General features: G+C 43.9%; 1 long non-coding RNA gene across 3 annotated transcripts in view; it reads right to left on the bottom strand.

Moving 5' to 3' along the window:
• The window catches only part of LOC112265051, a 181,641-nt gene that overhangs the window by 60,599 nt on the left and 104,220 nt on the right, over positions 1 to 16,822 (bottom strand). For all 3 annotated transcript variants that reach the window (XR_006078642.1, XR_006078643.1, XR_002955720.2), the window contains one exon: positions 14,638 to 14,682. This is a non-coding gene — a long non-coding RNA (uncharacterized LOC112265051). The remainder of the gene's footprint in view (positions 1 to 14,637; positions 14,683 to 16,822) is intronic.

Here is a 16,822-nt window from a genome sequence, read left to right as displayed (position 1 = left end):
TGAAGGATGTTGTACTACTTTTTTGCGATAAAGGGGACGACAACATCTAATGCTGACTACAACTTGGCTTTCAATACAAATCCGTCCATTAAAGAAGGAATCTGTTTTTTGGTAACTTTCTCCTTATAAAAACAGTGATGGTGAGATTAATGATACCTCTACTCATGGCTATATTATGTGTGCCGGTGTCGGCCACATAGGCTACAGAAAAATGGCCACGCACGCATCCAATCTTTTTAGTCAGGCAATGTCCACATTATCCTCACATGTTTTAGAATGTAATAATCATTTGAATATCAATGCGTTGGCAAGGCCTAAAAAGTGTGTGTGTGTGTGTGTGGGGGGGGTCTATATTAGTACAATTGTACAACATTGAGAAATTACAATTAAGTGCTTGAAAAAGTCCCTGAGAGTCTTTGAATTTGACTTGCAAATGCCTGTGTGAACTCTGCTTCAAGGATGTATAGTCCGACAGTGTTTAAATATTGGTGGAGTATTGGGGCAATTTGTATATATTCACTTTTATTCCTCTAAAATCCTTTTTTTTTTTTTTACCTCAGTTCCAAACCATTTTGAAATGTTTATCCCAATGTCACACATTGGCCCTACTACTTATATACTGAACAAAAATATAAACAAAACAATTTCAATGATTTTCTGAGTTACAGGTCATATAAATAAATCAGTCAATAGAAATGAATTCATTAGCCATGGGTGGGCCTGGGAGGGCATAGGTCCACCCACTGGAGACCTAGGCCCAGCCAATCAGAATTCATTTTTTCTCCACAAAAGTGCTTTATTAGCAGAAATACTCCTCCACACCCATCCCCCACCACTTTTATTGTCCCCCAGCATAAGGTGCACCTGTGTAATGATCATGCTGTTGAATCAGCTTCTTGATATGCCACACCTGTCAGGTGGATGGATTATCTTGGCAAAGGAGAACTGCTCACTAACAGGGATGTAAACACATTTGAGAGAAACAAGCTTTTTGTGTGCATGGAAAATGTATGGGATCTTTCATTCCAGCTCATGAAACGCAGGACCAATACTTTACATGTTGCGTTTATATTTTCGTTCAGTATAGAAAGACCCATATGTGTGTTCACGTGCATGTGTGCATTAACGTGTCTTTCAGAAGGAGGGGTGGAGAGGAGAGAGTAGAATAGAGAGAAGAGAGGCACATGTGTCTTGAGGGGAGTGAGCAACAGAAGCCATTCTAAAAGCCTAATGTTGACACTAGGGATTATAGTGGGCAAAGACACAGAGACACAGGGGAGAAATATCACGCTGCACAGGGCATATGTGGGAACCTGGCTGTCACACACACACACACACACACACACACACACACACACACACACACACAGCATGTGAACACTACACACACAAACATGTGTGCAAAACACATACACGTGACTATCGCATGCACGCACACACCCACACGCGTGCGTGCGCACACACACACACAGACAATGTTTTTGGGGAAAAATAAATCCTCTTGAATTGATTAGATTAGCGTGGGTGTCTGTGTGAGTGATTGAGAGGGGAATAGCTAAAAACAAGGGGTGTGAATGAAGCCCCCCCCCACCACCACCAGCTCAATGCTCAGGCCAGGCAGGAAGTGACCCATAAACATATCTTTCCAGCTCTTTCATAGGGGGCCAGTGTTGCCCCCCTACTACCCACTCCTCTCCTTACCACCCCCCAGGCCCCAGTGAGCATTAAGCGGGCCAGCGGCCTGCCGAGAGCGCTCATTACAGGCCCGCAGAGCCCACAGAGCTCCCGCTCAACAAAGGCCTGAGAGGCTTTAGCCAGGGGATGATCTGCTTTCTACTGACTAGAGAGAGTCCTGGAGTCCATCGAGTGACAAAGAGAGGCACAGAGGGGAGGATGGGAGGGGTGAGGGTGAGCGGGTGGCTTTAAGGATCTCTGGGGAGGTAGGCGGGAGAGAGAGAGAAAGACTGGCGGGCGCTCAGAGAGGAGAGGAAAGGAGGAGAGAGCAGGGGCTTAAGCGATGGCGGGCAGGCGACGACGTCAGAACATTAAAATTCACAAACCTCCAACATCTGCTCTAACACACACACTGGAACAAAGACAGAGAGTGAGAGATGGAGGGGGAGGGTAAAAGAGAGGAGGGAGAGAGATGGGAGGAAACAGAGAGTGAGAGAAACAAGTTGAGAGAAAGATGGCATACAGAAGAGTGAGAGAATGGGAGATGGTTTGTTTTTGGACTCTGTCATCATCCTGCATGTGGTTCCATATCAATTAGAGAATCCACTCAGTGGTTAAAAGGGTGAATGGAGTAGAGGCAACAGATGATCCTAATTTACTGACAAATTCATAGATAAACACACACACATGCAAGCACAAACACACGTGAATGGCTAGACAGACAGACAGACAGACAGACAGACAGACAGACAGACAGACAGACAGACAGACAGACAGACAGACAGACAGACAGACAGACAGACAGACAGACAGACAGACAGACAGACAGACAGACAGACAGACAGACAGACAGACAGACAGACAGACAGACAGACAGACAGACAGACAGACAGACAGACAGACAGACAGACAGACAGACAGACAGACAGACAGACAGACAGACAGACAGACAGACAGACAGACAGACAGACAGACAGACAGACAGACAGACAGACAGACAGACAGACAGACAGACAGACAGACAGAGACTAAAGGAGCTAAAGGAATGGGTAAGGACAGGCCATGCTCATGACAGTGACATTAGAATTACAGGGACTAGCTTCTGGTGATCAGTCAGGGCCTGAAGTGCAGAGGGATTCTAGAACGGTCAATGTTTAGTGTGTGTGCGTGTTCTGTTGTGTGTGAGAGAGCGTTTGTGCATGTGTACTTTAACCCAAATATACATGACCACACCTAAACAGCTAAGAGGATCCAGCCCCCAAAATAGACCTGTGTCCCAAATGGCCCCCTATTCTCAATGTATATAGCCCACTATTCTCTATGTACATAGTCCCCTATTCTCTATGCATATAGCCCCCTATTCTCTACGTATATAGACCGTATTCTCTATGTACAGTTGAAGTCGGAAGTTCACATAAACCTTAGCCAAATACATTTAAACTCAGTTTTTCACAATTCCTGACATTTAATCCTAGTTAAAAATTCCCTGTCTTAGGTCAGTTAGGATCACCACTTTTCTGAAATGTCAGAATAATAATAGAGAGAATTATTTAGAACAGCTTTTATTTCTTTCATCACATTCCCAGTGGGTCAGAAGTTTACATACACTCAATTAGTATTTGGTAGCATTGCCTTTAAATTGTTTAACTTGGGTCAAATGTTTCAGGTAGCCTTCCACAAGCTTCCCAATAAATTGGGTGAATTTTGGCCCATTCCTCCTGACAGAGCTGGTGTAACTGAGTCAGGTTTGTAGGCCTCCTTGCTCGCAATCACTTTAACAGTTCTGCCCACAAATGTTCTATGGGATTGAGGTCAGGGCTTTCTGATGGCCACTCCAATACCTTGACTTTGTTGTCCTTAAGCCATTTTGCTAGTATGTTTGGAGTCCTTGTACATTTGGAAAACCCATTTGCGACCAAGCTTTAACTTCCTGACTGTTGTCTTGAGATGTTGCTTCAATATATCCATATTATTTTCCTCCCTCATGATGACATCTATTTTGTGAAGTGCAAACAGTCCCTCCTGCAGCAAAGCACTCCCACAACATGATGCTGCCACCCCTGTGCTTCACGGTTGGGATGGTGTTCTTCGGCTTGCAAGCTTCCCCCTTTTTTCTCCAAACATAACGATGGTCATTATGGCCAAACAGTTCTACTTTCATTTCATCAGACCAGAGGACATTTCTCAATACAGTACGATCTTTGTCCCCATGTGCAGCTGCAAACCGTAGTCTGGCTTTTTTTGTGGCGGTTTTGGAGCAGTGGCTTCTTCCTTGCTGATATAGGACCCGTTTTACAGTGGATGTCGATACTTTTGTACCTGTATCTTCCAGCATCTTCACAAGGTCCTTTGCTGTTGTTCTGAGATTGATTTGCACTTTTCGCACCAAAGTACTTCCATCTCTAGGAGACAGAACACGTCTCCTTCCTGAGCGGTATGACGGCTATGTGGTCCCACGGTGTTTAAACTTGTGTACTATTGTTTGTACAGATGAACGTGGCACCTTCAGGTGTTTGGAAATTGCTCCCAAGGATGACATGTGGAGGTATACAATTTTCTTTTCAAAAGGTCTTGACTGATTTCTTTTGATTTTCCTATGATGTCAAGCAAAGAGGCACTGAGTTTGAAGGTAGGCCTTGAAATACATTCAGCGATACACATCCAATTGACTCAAATTTTGTCAATTAGCCAGAATCTTCAGAATCAGAATCTTCTAAAGCCATGACATCATTTTCTGGAATTTTCCAAGCTGTTTAAAGGCACAGTCAAGTTAGTGTATGTAAACTTATGAAAATTAATTAGATAACTGTAAGTGAAATAATCTGTCTGTAAACAATTGTTGTAAAAAGTACGTGTAGATGTCCTAACCAACTTGCCAAAACTATAGTTTGTTAACAAGAAATTTGTGGAGTGGTTAAAATATGAGTTTTAATGACTCCAACCTAAGTGTATGTAAGTCTATTCTCTACATACAGTGCCTTGCGAAAGTATTCGGCCCCCTTGAACTTTGCGACCTTTGGCCACATTTCAGGCTTCAAACATAAGGATATAAAACTGTATTTTTGTGAAGAATCAACAACAAGTGGGACACAATCATGAAGTGGAACGACATTTATTGGATATTTCAAACTTTTTTAACAAATCAAAAACTGAAAAATTGGGCTTGCAAAATTGTTCAACCCCCTTAAGTTAATACTTTGTAGCGCCACCTTTTGCTGCGATTACAGCTGTAAGTCGCTTGGGGTATGTCTCTATCAGTTTTGCACATCGAGAGACTGAATTTTTTTCCCATTCCTCCTTGCAAAACAGCTCAAGCTCAGTGAGGTTGGATGGAAAGCATTTGTGAACAGCAGTTTTCAGTTTTTTCCACAGATTCTCGATTGGATTCAGGTCTGGACTTTGACTTGGCCATTCTAACACCTGGATATGTTTATTTTTGAACCATTCCATTGTAGATTTTGCTTTATGTTTTGGATCATTGTCTTGTTGGAAGACAAATCTCCGTCCCAGTCTCAGGTCTTTTGCAGACTCCATCAGGTTTTCTTCCAGAATGGTCCTGTATTTGGCTCCATCCATCTTCCCATACATTTTAACCATCTTCCCTGTCCCTGCTGAAGAAAAGCAGGCCCAAACCATGATGCTGCCACCACCATGTTTGACAGTGGGGATGGTGTGTTCAGGGTGATGAGCTGTGTTGCTTTTACGCCAAACATAACGTTTTGCATTGTTGCCAAAAAGTCCAATTTTGGTTTCATCTGACCAGAGCACCTTCTTCCACATGTTTGGTGTGTCTCCCAGGTGGCTTGTGGCAAACTTTAAACAAAACTTTTTATGGATATCTTTAAGAAATGGCTTTCTTCTTGCCACTCTTCCATAAAGGCCAGATTTGTGCAATATACGACTGATTGTTGTCCTATGGACAGAGTCTCCCACCTCAGCTGTAGATCTCTGCAGTTCATCCAGAGTGATCATGGGCCTCTTGGCTGCATCTCTGATCAGTCTTCTCCTTGTATGAGCTGAAAGTTTAGAGGGACGGCCAGGTCTTGGTAGATTTGCAGTGGTCTGATACTCCTTCCATTTCAATATTATCGCTTGCACAGTGCTCCTTGGGATGTTTAAAGCTTGGGAAATCTTTTTGTATCCAAATCCGGCTTTAAACTTCTTCACAATAGTATCTCGGACCTGCCTGGTGTGTTCCTTGTTCTTCATGATGCTCTCTGCGCTTTTAACGGACCTCTGAGACTATCACAGTGCAGGTGCATTTATACGGAGACTTGATTACACACAGGTGGATTGTATTTGTCATCATTATTTATTTAGGTCAACATTGGATCATTCAGAGATCCTCACTGAACTTCTGGAGAGAGTTTGCTGCACTGAAAGTAAAGGGGCTGAATAATTTTGCACGCCCAATTTTTTTCTTAAAAAGTTTGAAATATCCAATAAATGTCGTTCCACTTCATGATTGTGTCCCACTTGTTGTTGATTCTTCACAAAAAAATACAGTTTTATATCTTTGTTTGAAGCCTGAAATGTGGCAAAAGGTCGCAAAGTTCAAGGGGGCCGAATACTTTCGCAAGGCACTGTATATATACAACCCTATTCTCTATGTATACATCCCCCTATTCTGTATGTATACATCCCCCTATTCTCTATGTATATAGCCCCCTATTCTCTATGTATACAGCCCCCTATTTTCTACGTATACATCCCCCTATTCTCTATGTATACATCCCCCTATTCTCTATGTATACATCCCCCTATTCTCTACGCATACATCCCCCTATTCTAATTGTATACATCCCCATTTTCTCTATGTATACATCCCCCTATTCCCTACACATACATCCCCCTATTCTCTACGTATATACACCCCTATTCTCTATGTATACATCCCCCTTTTCTCTATGTATACATCCCCCTATTCTCTATGTATACATCCCCCTTTTCTCTATGTATACATCCCCCTATTCTCTACGTATACATCCCCCTATTCTCTATGTATACATCCCCCTATTCTCTACGCCTACATCCCCCTATTCTAATTGTATACATCCCCCTTTTCTCTATGTATACATCCCCCTTTTCTCTATGTATACATCCCCCTATTCTCTATGTATATAGCCCCTATTCTCTATGTATAAATCCCCCTATTCTCGATGTATACATCCCCCTAGTCTCGATGTAAACATCCCCCTATTCTAATTGTTTACATCCCCCTTTTCTCTATGTATACATCCCCCTATTCTCTATGTATACATCCCCCTATTCTCTATGCATACATCCCCCTATTCTAATTGTATACATCCCCATATTCTCTATGTATACATCCCCCTATTCTCTACGTATACATCCCCCTATTCTCTACGTATATACACCCCTATTCTCTATGTATACATCCCCCTATTCTCTACGTATACATCCCCCTATTCTCTACGTATATACACCCCTATTCCCTATGTATACATCCCCCTATTCTAATTGTATACATCCCCCTTTTCTCTATATACATCCCCCTATTCTCTACGTATACATCCCCCTATTCTCTACGTATATACACCCCTATTCTGTATGTATACATCCCCCTATTCTCTATGTATACATCCCCCTATTCTCTATGTATACATCCCCCTATTCTCTACGTATATACACCCCTATTCTCTATGTATACATCCCCCTATTCTCTATGTATACATCCCCCTATTCTCTACGTATACATCCCCTATTCTCTACGTATATACACCCCTATTCTCTATGTATACATCCCCCTATTCTCTATGTATATACACCCATATTCTCATGTATACATCCCCCTATTCTCTATGTATACATCCCCCTATTCTCTATGTATATACACCCATATTCTCTATGTATACATCCCCCTATTCTCTATGTATACATCCCCCTATTCTCTATGTATATACACCCATATGCTCTATGTATACAGCCCCATATTCTCTACGTATACATCCCCCTATTCTCTACGTATATACACCCCTATTCTCTATGTATACATCCCCCTATTCTCTATGTGTATACACTCCTATTCTCTATGTATATACAACCCTATTCTCTACGTATATACACCCCTATTCTCTATGTATACAGCCCCCTATTCTCTATGTATATACACCCCTATTCTCTATGTATATACACCCATATTCTCTACGAACACATCCCCCTATTCCCTACGTATATACACCCCTATTCTCTATGTATATAGCCCCCTATTCTCTATGTAAACTCAGCAAAACAAATAAACATCCTCTCACTGTCAACTGCATTTATTTTCAGAAAATGTGTAAATATTTGTATGAACATAACAAGATTCTACAACTGAGACATAAACTGAACAAGTTCCACAGACATGTGACTAACATAAATGGAATAATGTGTCCCTGAACAAAAGGGGGGTCAAAATCAAAAGTAACAGTCAGTATCTGGTGTGGTCACCAGCTGCATTAAGTACTGCAGTGAATCTCCTCCTCATGGACTGAACCAGATTTGCCAGTTCTTGCTGTGAGATGTTAACCCCATTCTTCCACCTTCCACCAAGGCACCTGCAAGTTCCCAGACATTTCTGGGGGGAATGGCCCTAGCCCTCACCCTCCGATCCAACAGGTCCCAGACGTGCTCAATGGGATTGAGATCCAGGCTCTCGATGGCCATGGCAGAACACTGACATTCCTGTCTTGCAGGAAATCACGCACAGAACGAGCATTATGGCTGGTGGCAATGTCATGCTGGAGGGTCATGTCAGAATGAGCCTGCAGGAAGGGTACCACATGAGGGAGGAGGATGTCTTCCCTGTAAAGAACAGCATTGAGATTGCCTGCAATGACAACAAGCTAAGTCTGATGATGCTGTGACACACCACCCCAAACCATGACGGACCCTCCACCTGGTGAGAGACAACCGCGACCCGTCAGTGAAGAGCACTTTTTGCCAATCCTGTCTGGTCCAGCGATGGTGGGTTTGTGCCCATAGGCGACGTTGTTGCCGGTGATGTCTGGTGAAGACCTTCCTTACAACAGGTTTACAAGCCCTCAGTCTAGCCTCTCTCAGCCTATTGCGGACAGTCTGAGCACTGATGGAGGGATTGTGCGTTCCTAGTGTAACTCGGGCAGTTGTTGTTGCCATCCTGTACTTGTCCCGCAGGTGTGATGTTCGGATGTACCGATCCTGTGCAGATGTTGTTACACGTGGTCTGCCACTGCAAGGACGATCAAGCATTACACATTTATGGCAATTTAGCTAGCTAGCTTGCACTTGCTAGCAAATTTGTCCTATTTAGCTAGCTTGCTGTTGCTAGCTAATTTGTCCAGGAATATAAACTTTTTTTTACCTGATATGCACAAGGTCCTCTACTCCATCAATTAATCCACACATTAAACGGTCATCTCTCATCCTTCCAGGCCTTATCTTCTCTTGACTTTATATTGCGATTGTCAACTTTCATAAATTAGGTGCATACCGCCACTGACTCGTTCGTCTTCAGTCACCCACGTGGTTATAACCAATGAGGAGATGGCACGTGGGTACCTGCTTCTATAAACCAATGAGGAGATGGGAGAGGCAGGACTTGCAGCGCAATCTGTGTCAGAAATAGAACTGACTTCTATTTTAGCCCTTGGCAACGCAGACGCTCGTTGGCGCGTGCGAGCAGTGTGGGTGCAATAATTGAATAATATAGATTTCTAAATGTATTTTTCCATATAGATTTCTAAATTTATTTCAAATTTTATTTTGGTGTAGTCAGCCTGTAAGGCACGTTCACGCAGATGAGCAGGGACCCTGGGCATCTTTCTTTTGGTGTTTTTCAGAGTCAGTAGAAAGGCCTCTTTAGTGTCCTAAGTTTTCAGAACTGTGACCTTAATTGCCTACCGTCTGTAAGCTGTTAGTGTCTTAACGACCGTTCCACAGATGCTTGTTCATTAATTGTTTATGGGTCATTGAACAAGCATGGGAAACAGTGTTTAAACCCTTTACAATGAAGATCTGTGAAGTTATTTGGATTTTTACGAATTAGGGACGTTTCTTTTTTTTCTGAGTTTATATAGCCCCCTATTCTCTATGTATATATAGGGAAGAGGGTGACATAAGGACGTAGCCCAACTCATTGCAATCCCTCCATGTCATGAACCTGAGCCTAATAGATGTTTCAATCGTTTGAAGGGCGGGTGAACAATCACAGCTAATACACCACCGCACACCCTCAATACTGGGACCCAGTGGGCCTGGAGACGGGATAAGAAGTATGGACAGCCTAAAGTCAAGCATGGCCCAGCTCACAGGATCGCCAGGCAGGGCAGGCAGGCAGGCAGACAGACAGACAGAGAACGAAAGAGAGAGAGAGAGTAAATGAAAGAAGAAACAGAGAGAGATCCAAGATCCTGCCAAATCTGCCGAGGCGTCGGAGGAATGACATCCACATTAGAAATTCGACTAAAAGAGTGCGGCGGCCGGGTTCCTTTCTATTGGGCCATAAAAGGCTTATTACGGATCTGGTTCTGTGGAGAGAAGAGGAAAGCCAGAGACACGGTGGGTGCATTAAACACGCTGTGTGCGCATCTGGCTGTCTGTTATCCGTTCTGCAGCCCAGAGGTGAACTGCACTTAAACCCGGAGTTCTTTTATGAAGGCCCGCTGGCATTATGAGAACATTAGTATCACGTGGGGGGGGTCCTGAGTCTATGATAATATACACACAAGCACACACACACGCACGCACGGACCATTATTAGCACACGGCCATGCAGGCGAGGCCAGGGAGACAATAGGGGCCCTGGTATCCACGGATACTCAGGAGTGACGCTCACTGTCAGCCTATGATCTACACACACTCACCAGACAAATTTATGGGGCTGGGATGATGATGATGATGATGACATTAAAGTAAATACTGTGGATTCTACAGGTAGAGTAAGTACATTTCACAGAACAGTATCAAGAAGAGAGAGTTTTGGCCTCCCGGGTGGCGCAGTGTTCTAAGGCACTGCATCGCAGTGCTAGCTGTGCCACCAGAGATTCTGGGTTCGAGTCCAAGCTCTGTCGCAGCTGGCCGTGACCGGGAGGCCCATCGGGCGGCGCACAATTGGCCCAGTGTTGTCCGGGTTAGGGGAGGGTTTGGCCGGGCAGGGATATCCTTGTCTCATCTAGCGACTCCTGTGGCGGGCCGGGCGCAGTGCACGCTGACCAGGTCGCTCCGACACATTGGTGCGGCTGGCTTCCGGGTTGGATGTGCATTGTGTCAAGAAGCAGTGCGGCTTGGTTCGGTTGTGTTTCGGAGGATGCATGACTCTCGACCTTCGCCTCTCCCGAGTCTGTACGGGAGTTGCAGCGATGAGACAAGACAATTGGATACCATGAAATTGGGGAGAAAAAGTGGGGTTACATTTTTTTAATTTTTTATAATGAAAATAAAACAGGAATAGGAATAGGAAAAACTCCGTAAAAGACACCAGCGGACACTTTTCCAGACAAAGATTCAGTCTGGTCCTAGACTCATGGAGATTATATATTGATTATGCTTTTTACAGGGGGACAAGTCACTAAGTGACTTACAAACTAATTCAGTGGTAGGTACTTTACTAGCCTACCACCACCAGAGTAGTGTTCTAAAATTCCGACCACTTTCCTAAAAAAAATCCCAGAAATCCAGGTTGGAAGATTCTTGGAATCAGAATGCAATAACAAGGAAATCCAACAATCCTCCAAATAACATTTCTGAAAAACATGGTTAAAAGTAGTGCAGTATAGGGTGCCATTTGGGAGACAGACAGGTTGTGTTGCCGTGTCAGTGTCCATATTAACCACAGGCCTCTGATCAGCAGCAGTGACAGTGCCATATAAAGACCAATTACTCAACTCCAGACACTCAACACAGCCACAGCAGCACCATTCATATCCAACGGAAATGAGTAAAGCATGAGGAGACTGGGATGGCGGGCCAGCATTCGTCCACTCTCTCTCTCGTTTCCTTGCTCTCTCTCTCTCTCTTCCCCTCGTTTCCTTCCACTCTCTCAATCTTTCTTTCTGCTTCCTCTCTTTCTCACTCCCTCCTCGTATCTACTCCCCTCTTCCCTTATCTCTCTCTCCCTTTCTCATCCACCCTCTCACTCTTTAGTGTCACGTCGCAAAAATACTTCCAATAGTTCCACTGGGTTTGGCCCATGCAGCATACAGCTAGCTCGAGTCTGTCTGTCAGTCTGGGAATTGGATGTTTAGGATGTCTTTCACAGGCCTGTGCAGCAGAGTGAGGTGGGTGGTTCCGAAATGATGCATAGCTGTCGGGCCCTTTTATATGTTTCCTGTGACACGCACACACAAACACACACACACAACTAATTGCACGCGCACACACACACACACACACACACACACACACACCTAATTGCACGCACGGATGCACTCTCTCTAACACACGCACACACCTACACTCACTCTCACACACTCTCCCTCTCTTTCTCTGATTAAAAAACAAAGGGCCTGACAACCATACCCCTCAAAAGACAGTGTAATGTACAGCGTATTTGGAAAGTATTCAGACCCCTTGACTTTTCCCACGTTTTGTTACAGTACAGCCTTGTTCTAAAATGGATTAAATGTTGTTTTTTTAATTTCCCCTCTCATCAATCTACACACAATACCCCTTAATGGCAAAGCAAAAACAGGTTTTTTAGAAATGTTTGCAAATGTATAAAATAAAAAAAACAGAAACATAACATTAACATAAGTATTCAGACCCTTTACTCAGTACTTTGTTGAAGCACCTTTGGCAGCGATTACATCCTTGAGTCTTCTTGGGTATGACGCTACAAGCTTGGTGTTATGACTTCTATGAATGGTGGGTGGAGGAGTCAAGCGCAGAGAGCAGGTAGTTCCGTACCTGGATCCTTTATTCCAATGACAGCGGAAAAACGGACATGCAAAACACAAGGGCGCATGAAACAACCCGTCCAAATAAACAGGACTAAAACTGTCCGGAAATATAGAGATCACAATAATCAACCAACACCATAAAACAGAGAACCATCTGATCATTTATCACTCCAGTGTTAATCTGCAAAATTGTAATTATTCACCTACCTCCTCATGCCTTTTGCACACAATGTATATAGACTCTCTTTTTTTTCTACTGTGGTATTGACTTAATTGTTTACTCCATGTGTAACTCTGTGTTGTCTGTTCACACTGCTATGCTTTATCTTGGCCAGGTCGCAGTTGAAAATGAGAACTTGTTCTCAACTAGCCTACCTGGTTAAATAAAGGTGAAATAAAAAAAAATAATGAAAAAACAAGCCCGCACAATAACCAGCGGGCCCAGTGCCCTTAAATAGCCTACAAACAAAACTAAACTCCAAACAGGTGTAACCAATTAGACCCAACTAACAGAAACAAAAGGAAAGGGAATCAATGGTAGATAGTAGGCCGGCGACGACGACCGCCGCCCGAACAGGCACCATCTTCGGTGGGATTCGTTACACTTGGCACACCTGTTTTGGGGAGTTTCTCCCATTCTTCACTGCAGATCCTCCCAAACTCTGTCAGATTAGATGGGAGCGTCGCAACACAGCTATTTTCAGGTCTCTCCAGAGATGTTTGATTGGGTTCAAGTCCGGGCTCTAGCTGGGCCACTCAAGGACATTCAGAGACTTGTGCTGAAGCCACTCCTGCATTGTCTTGGCACAGATCTGAGGAAGGGTACCAAAAATGACATGTCTATAAGGTCGTTGTCCTGTTGGAAGGTAAGGTAAAACCTTCGCAACCTTCGCTCCAGTCTGAGGTCCCGAGGTTACCTCCAAACGTGATGCTTGCATTCAGGCCGAAGAGTTCAATCTTGGTTTCATCAGACCAGAGAATCTTGTTTCTCATCATCTGAGAGTCCTATAGGTGCCTTTTGGCAAACTCCAAGAGGGCTGTCATGTGCCTTTTACTGAGGAGTGGCCTCCGTCTGGCCACTACCATAAATGCCTGATTGGTGGAGTCCTGCAGAGATGATTGTCCTTCTGAAAGGTTCTCCCATCTCCACAGAGGAACTCTGGAGCTCTTTCAAAGTGACCATCAGATCCTTGGTCACCTCCCTGACCAAGACCCTTCTCTCCCAATTACTCAGTTTGGCCAGGCGGACAGCTCTAGGAAGACCTTATACCATTTAAGATGAATGGTGGAGGCCACTGTGTTCTTGGGGACCTTCAATGCTGCAGACATTTTTTGGTACCCTTCCTCAGATCTGTGCCTCGACACAGTCCCGGAGCTCTACGGACAATTCCTTGGACCTCATGGCTTGTTTTTTGCTCTGACATTCACTGTCAAATCAGGGACCTTATATAGACAGGTGTGTGCCTTTCCAAATCATGTCCAATCAATTGTGGACTCCAATCACCTGTTTTCGCTTTGTCATTATAGGATATTGTGTGTAGATTGATGAGGAATTTGGATTACATTTTATTTAATCCATTTTAGAATAAGGCTGTAATGTACATTTGGGGGGGAAGTCAAGGGGTCTGAATACTTTCCTAATGCACTGTATACACAGCTCAGATGATGAAATATGCGTGTTTGAAAGGCGCTCGCCTACAGTAAGAACATGGGCCTGAAGTAGTGGGAGAAATGGAGACCAGGCGGCTAGTCTGATGCGTATGGGGTGTATGTGTGTGTATGGGGGGTGCATGTGTGTGTATGGGGGGTCCTGTGTGGCTCAGTTGTTAGAGCATGGCGCTTGCAACGCCTGGGTTGTATGAATGTATGTACTCACTACTGTAACACTACTGCTAAATGACTACAATGCAATTATCTGCACAGGAGTCATTACTGTACTGTGATCAGCCATAAGCAGTGTGTTTACTCTATACATGACATGGTGTCTGTGTAAGGACTGTACTAGGATCAGCCATTAGCAGTGTGTTTCTTGTATACATGACAGGTTGTCTGTGTAAGGACTGCACTAGAATCAGCCACTAACCTGCAACACCAGCTGGAGTTGAGCCTTGGCCTGTTCTGCAGGTGTCTGCAAGAGAGGGGAGAAAGAACCTTCAGTATCACACTGGATAGCTTTAACATTTTATTAGGTATTTTTATTTGTTCCTTACTATTATTTATTAAGTATGGGAAAATATAGATATTCAATTAATACGGGGGGAAAATTGTGTTACATTTTTTTCTATATCTGAAATATTCCCTGGTGTGAACATTTAACATTTAACTTGCCTTATGTATAAATAGCTTTTTTCAGTCGTGGTTATTACTTATTTGGAGTACAATGACTACACCCCTATGGACCTTGGAACTCGACAGAGGAGCATTATCTGTGGGTTTCAGGCGAGAGTCAACAGATGTTGTGTGTGTGTGTGTGTGCCTGTTTTACTATAGTTCTGAGTACCAGATGTCCTCACAAGAATAGTAAACCAAGGGAAATGTTGACAAGTGAGGACATTTTGCAGGTCCTCACAAGGAAAATGGCTATTTTAGGCTTAGGTGTTACGGTGAGAACTAGGTTTGGGGTTTAGGTTAGGTTTAAGGGAAAATTGGATTTTGAATGAGAATTTACTATCGGTCCTCAAAAAGTATAGTAAAGCAAATGTGTGTGTGTGAGGCAGGTTAGATGTGTGCTCTTTAACAGAGAGGATGTGTGCACCTGTGAGAGGCGGGTTACAGCAGGACTGTTCTCCCGGGCACCTGTCAATCAAATGAGGATCTGATCAGGCCATCAGATGGCGTCGCCCCATTTGAAACGACAGTAACAACAATCAGACAACCATTAAAACGACATGAAAGCCTCTTATTATATTTTTCGCGCTCCGTCTCGCCCCCCTCCTTCTCTTCATCTGCGGGGGTTGTGAGGAGGAGAAGTGCAACTTTTTCCCTTGGGGGGGGGGCAATGCACACACACACATTCACAAACCAGGCTACTCTACCTCTTTTTTTCCTCCCTTTTTTCCTGTGATTTCTTTCTACTGTTTGTTTTATTGCCGTTTGATTGGAGAGAGTCTAATTGAAGGGCAAATCCACTTCAGATGCAGTGGGCATCGCTGGGACCCAGCTGGAAGTTTGGAAGTTTGGGAGGCGAAGCGAGCGCTGCCTCTGGGGAGGACAATTAAAGCTTCTTTTTTTTTATTGTTAATGAATTACGCAGAATGAATCACTCTCTCTCATCTGTTATCGCTCATTCTCTCGTTCTCGTTCTCTCACTCTCGTTCACTCTCGTTCATTGGCTGTCTGTTTGTGTGGAATACAGACACAGAAGAGCCTGTGGTTTGTGCTTTATCCAAGCCAGACAGTGGACACAGTGGAACCAAAAATCATCAAAACTATGAAAAAACACATATGGAGTCATGAAGTAACAAAAAAGTGTTAAACGAATGGCATTCTCTCAACCAGCTTCATGAGGAAGTATTTTCCAGCAGTCTTGAAGCAGTTCCCACATATGCTGAGCACTTGTTGGCTGCTTTTCCTTCACTCTGCGGTCCAACTCATCCCAAACCATCTCAATTGGGTTGAGGTCGGGTGATTGTGGAGGCCAGGTCATCTGATGCAGCACTCCATCACTCTCCTTGGTCAAATATACCTTACACAGCCTGGAGGTGTGTTGGGTCATTGTCCTGTTGAAAAACAAATAGTGATAGTCCCACTAAGCTCAAACCAGATGAGATGGCGTACCGCTGCAGAATGCTGTGATAGCCATGCTGGTTAAGTGTGCCTTGAATTCTAAATAAATCACAGACCGTGTCACCAGCAAAGCACCATCACACCTCCTCCTCCATGCTTCACGGTGGGAACCACACATGCAGAGGTCATCCGTTCACCTACTCTGTGTCTCGCTAAGACATGGCGGTTGGAACCAAAAATGTCAAATTTGGATTCATCAGACCAAATGACAGATTTCCACGGGTCTGATGTCCATTGCTCGTGTTTCTTGGCCCAAACAAGTCTCTTCTTTTTATTGGTGTCTTTTAGTAGTGTTTTTTTTTGCAGCAATTCGACCACACAGTCTCCTCTGAACAGTTGATGTTGACATGTCAGTTACTTGAACTCTGTGAATCATTTATTTGGGCTGCAATTTCTGAGGCTGGTAACTCTAATGAACTTATCCGCGGCAGGGTAGCCTAGTGGTTAGAGCGTTGGACTAGTAACCGAAAGGTTGCAAGTTC

This window comes from Oncorhynchus tshawytscha, linkage group LG13 (genome assembly GCF_018296145.1).
Source record: "Oncorhynchus tshawytscha isolate Ot180627B linkage group LG13, Otsh_v2.0, whole genome shotgun sequence".
NCBI classification, from domain to species: domain Eukaryota; kingdom Metazoa; phylum Chordata; class Actinopteri; order Salmoniformes; family Salmonidae; genus Oncorhynchus; species Oncorhynchus tshawytscha.
The sequence above is the reverse complement of the archived record's forward strand: the minus strand, read 5'-3'. Positions and strand labels throughout refer to the sequence as shown.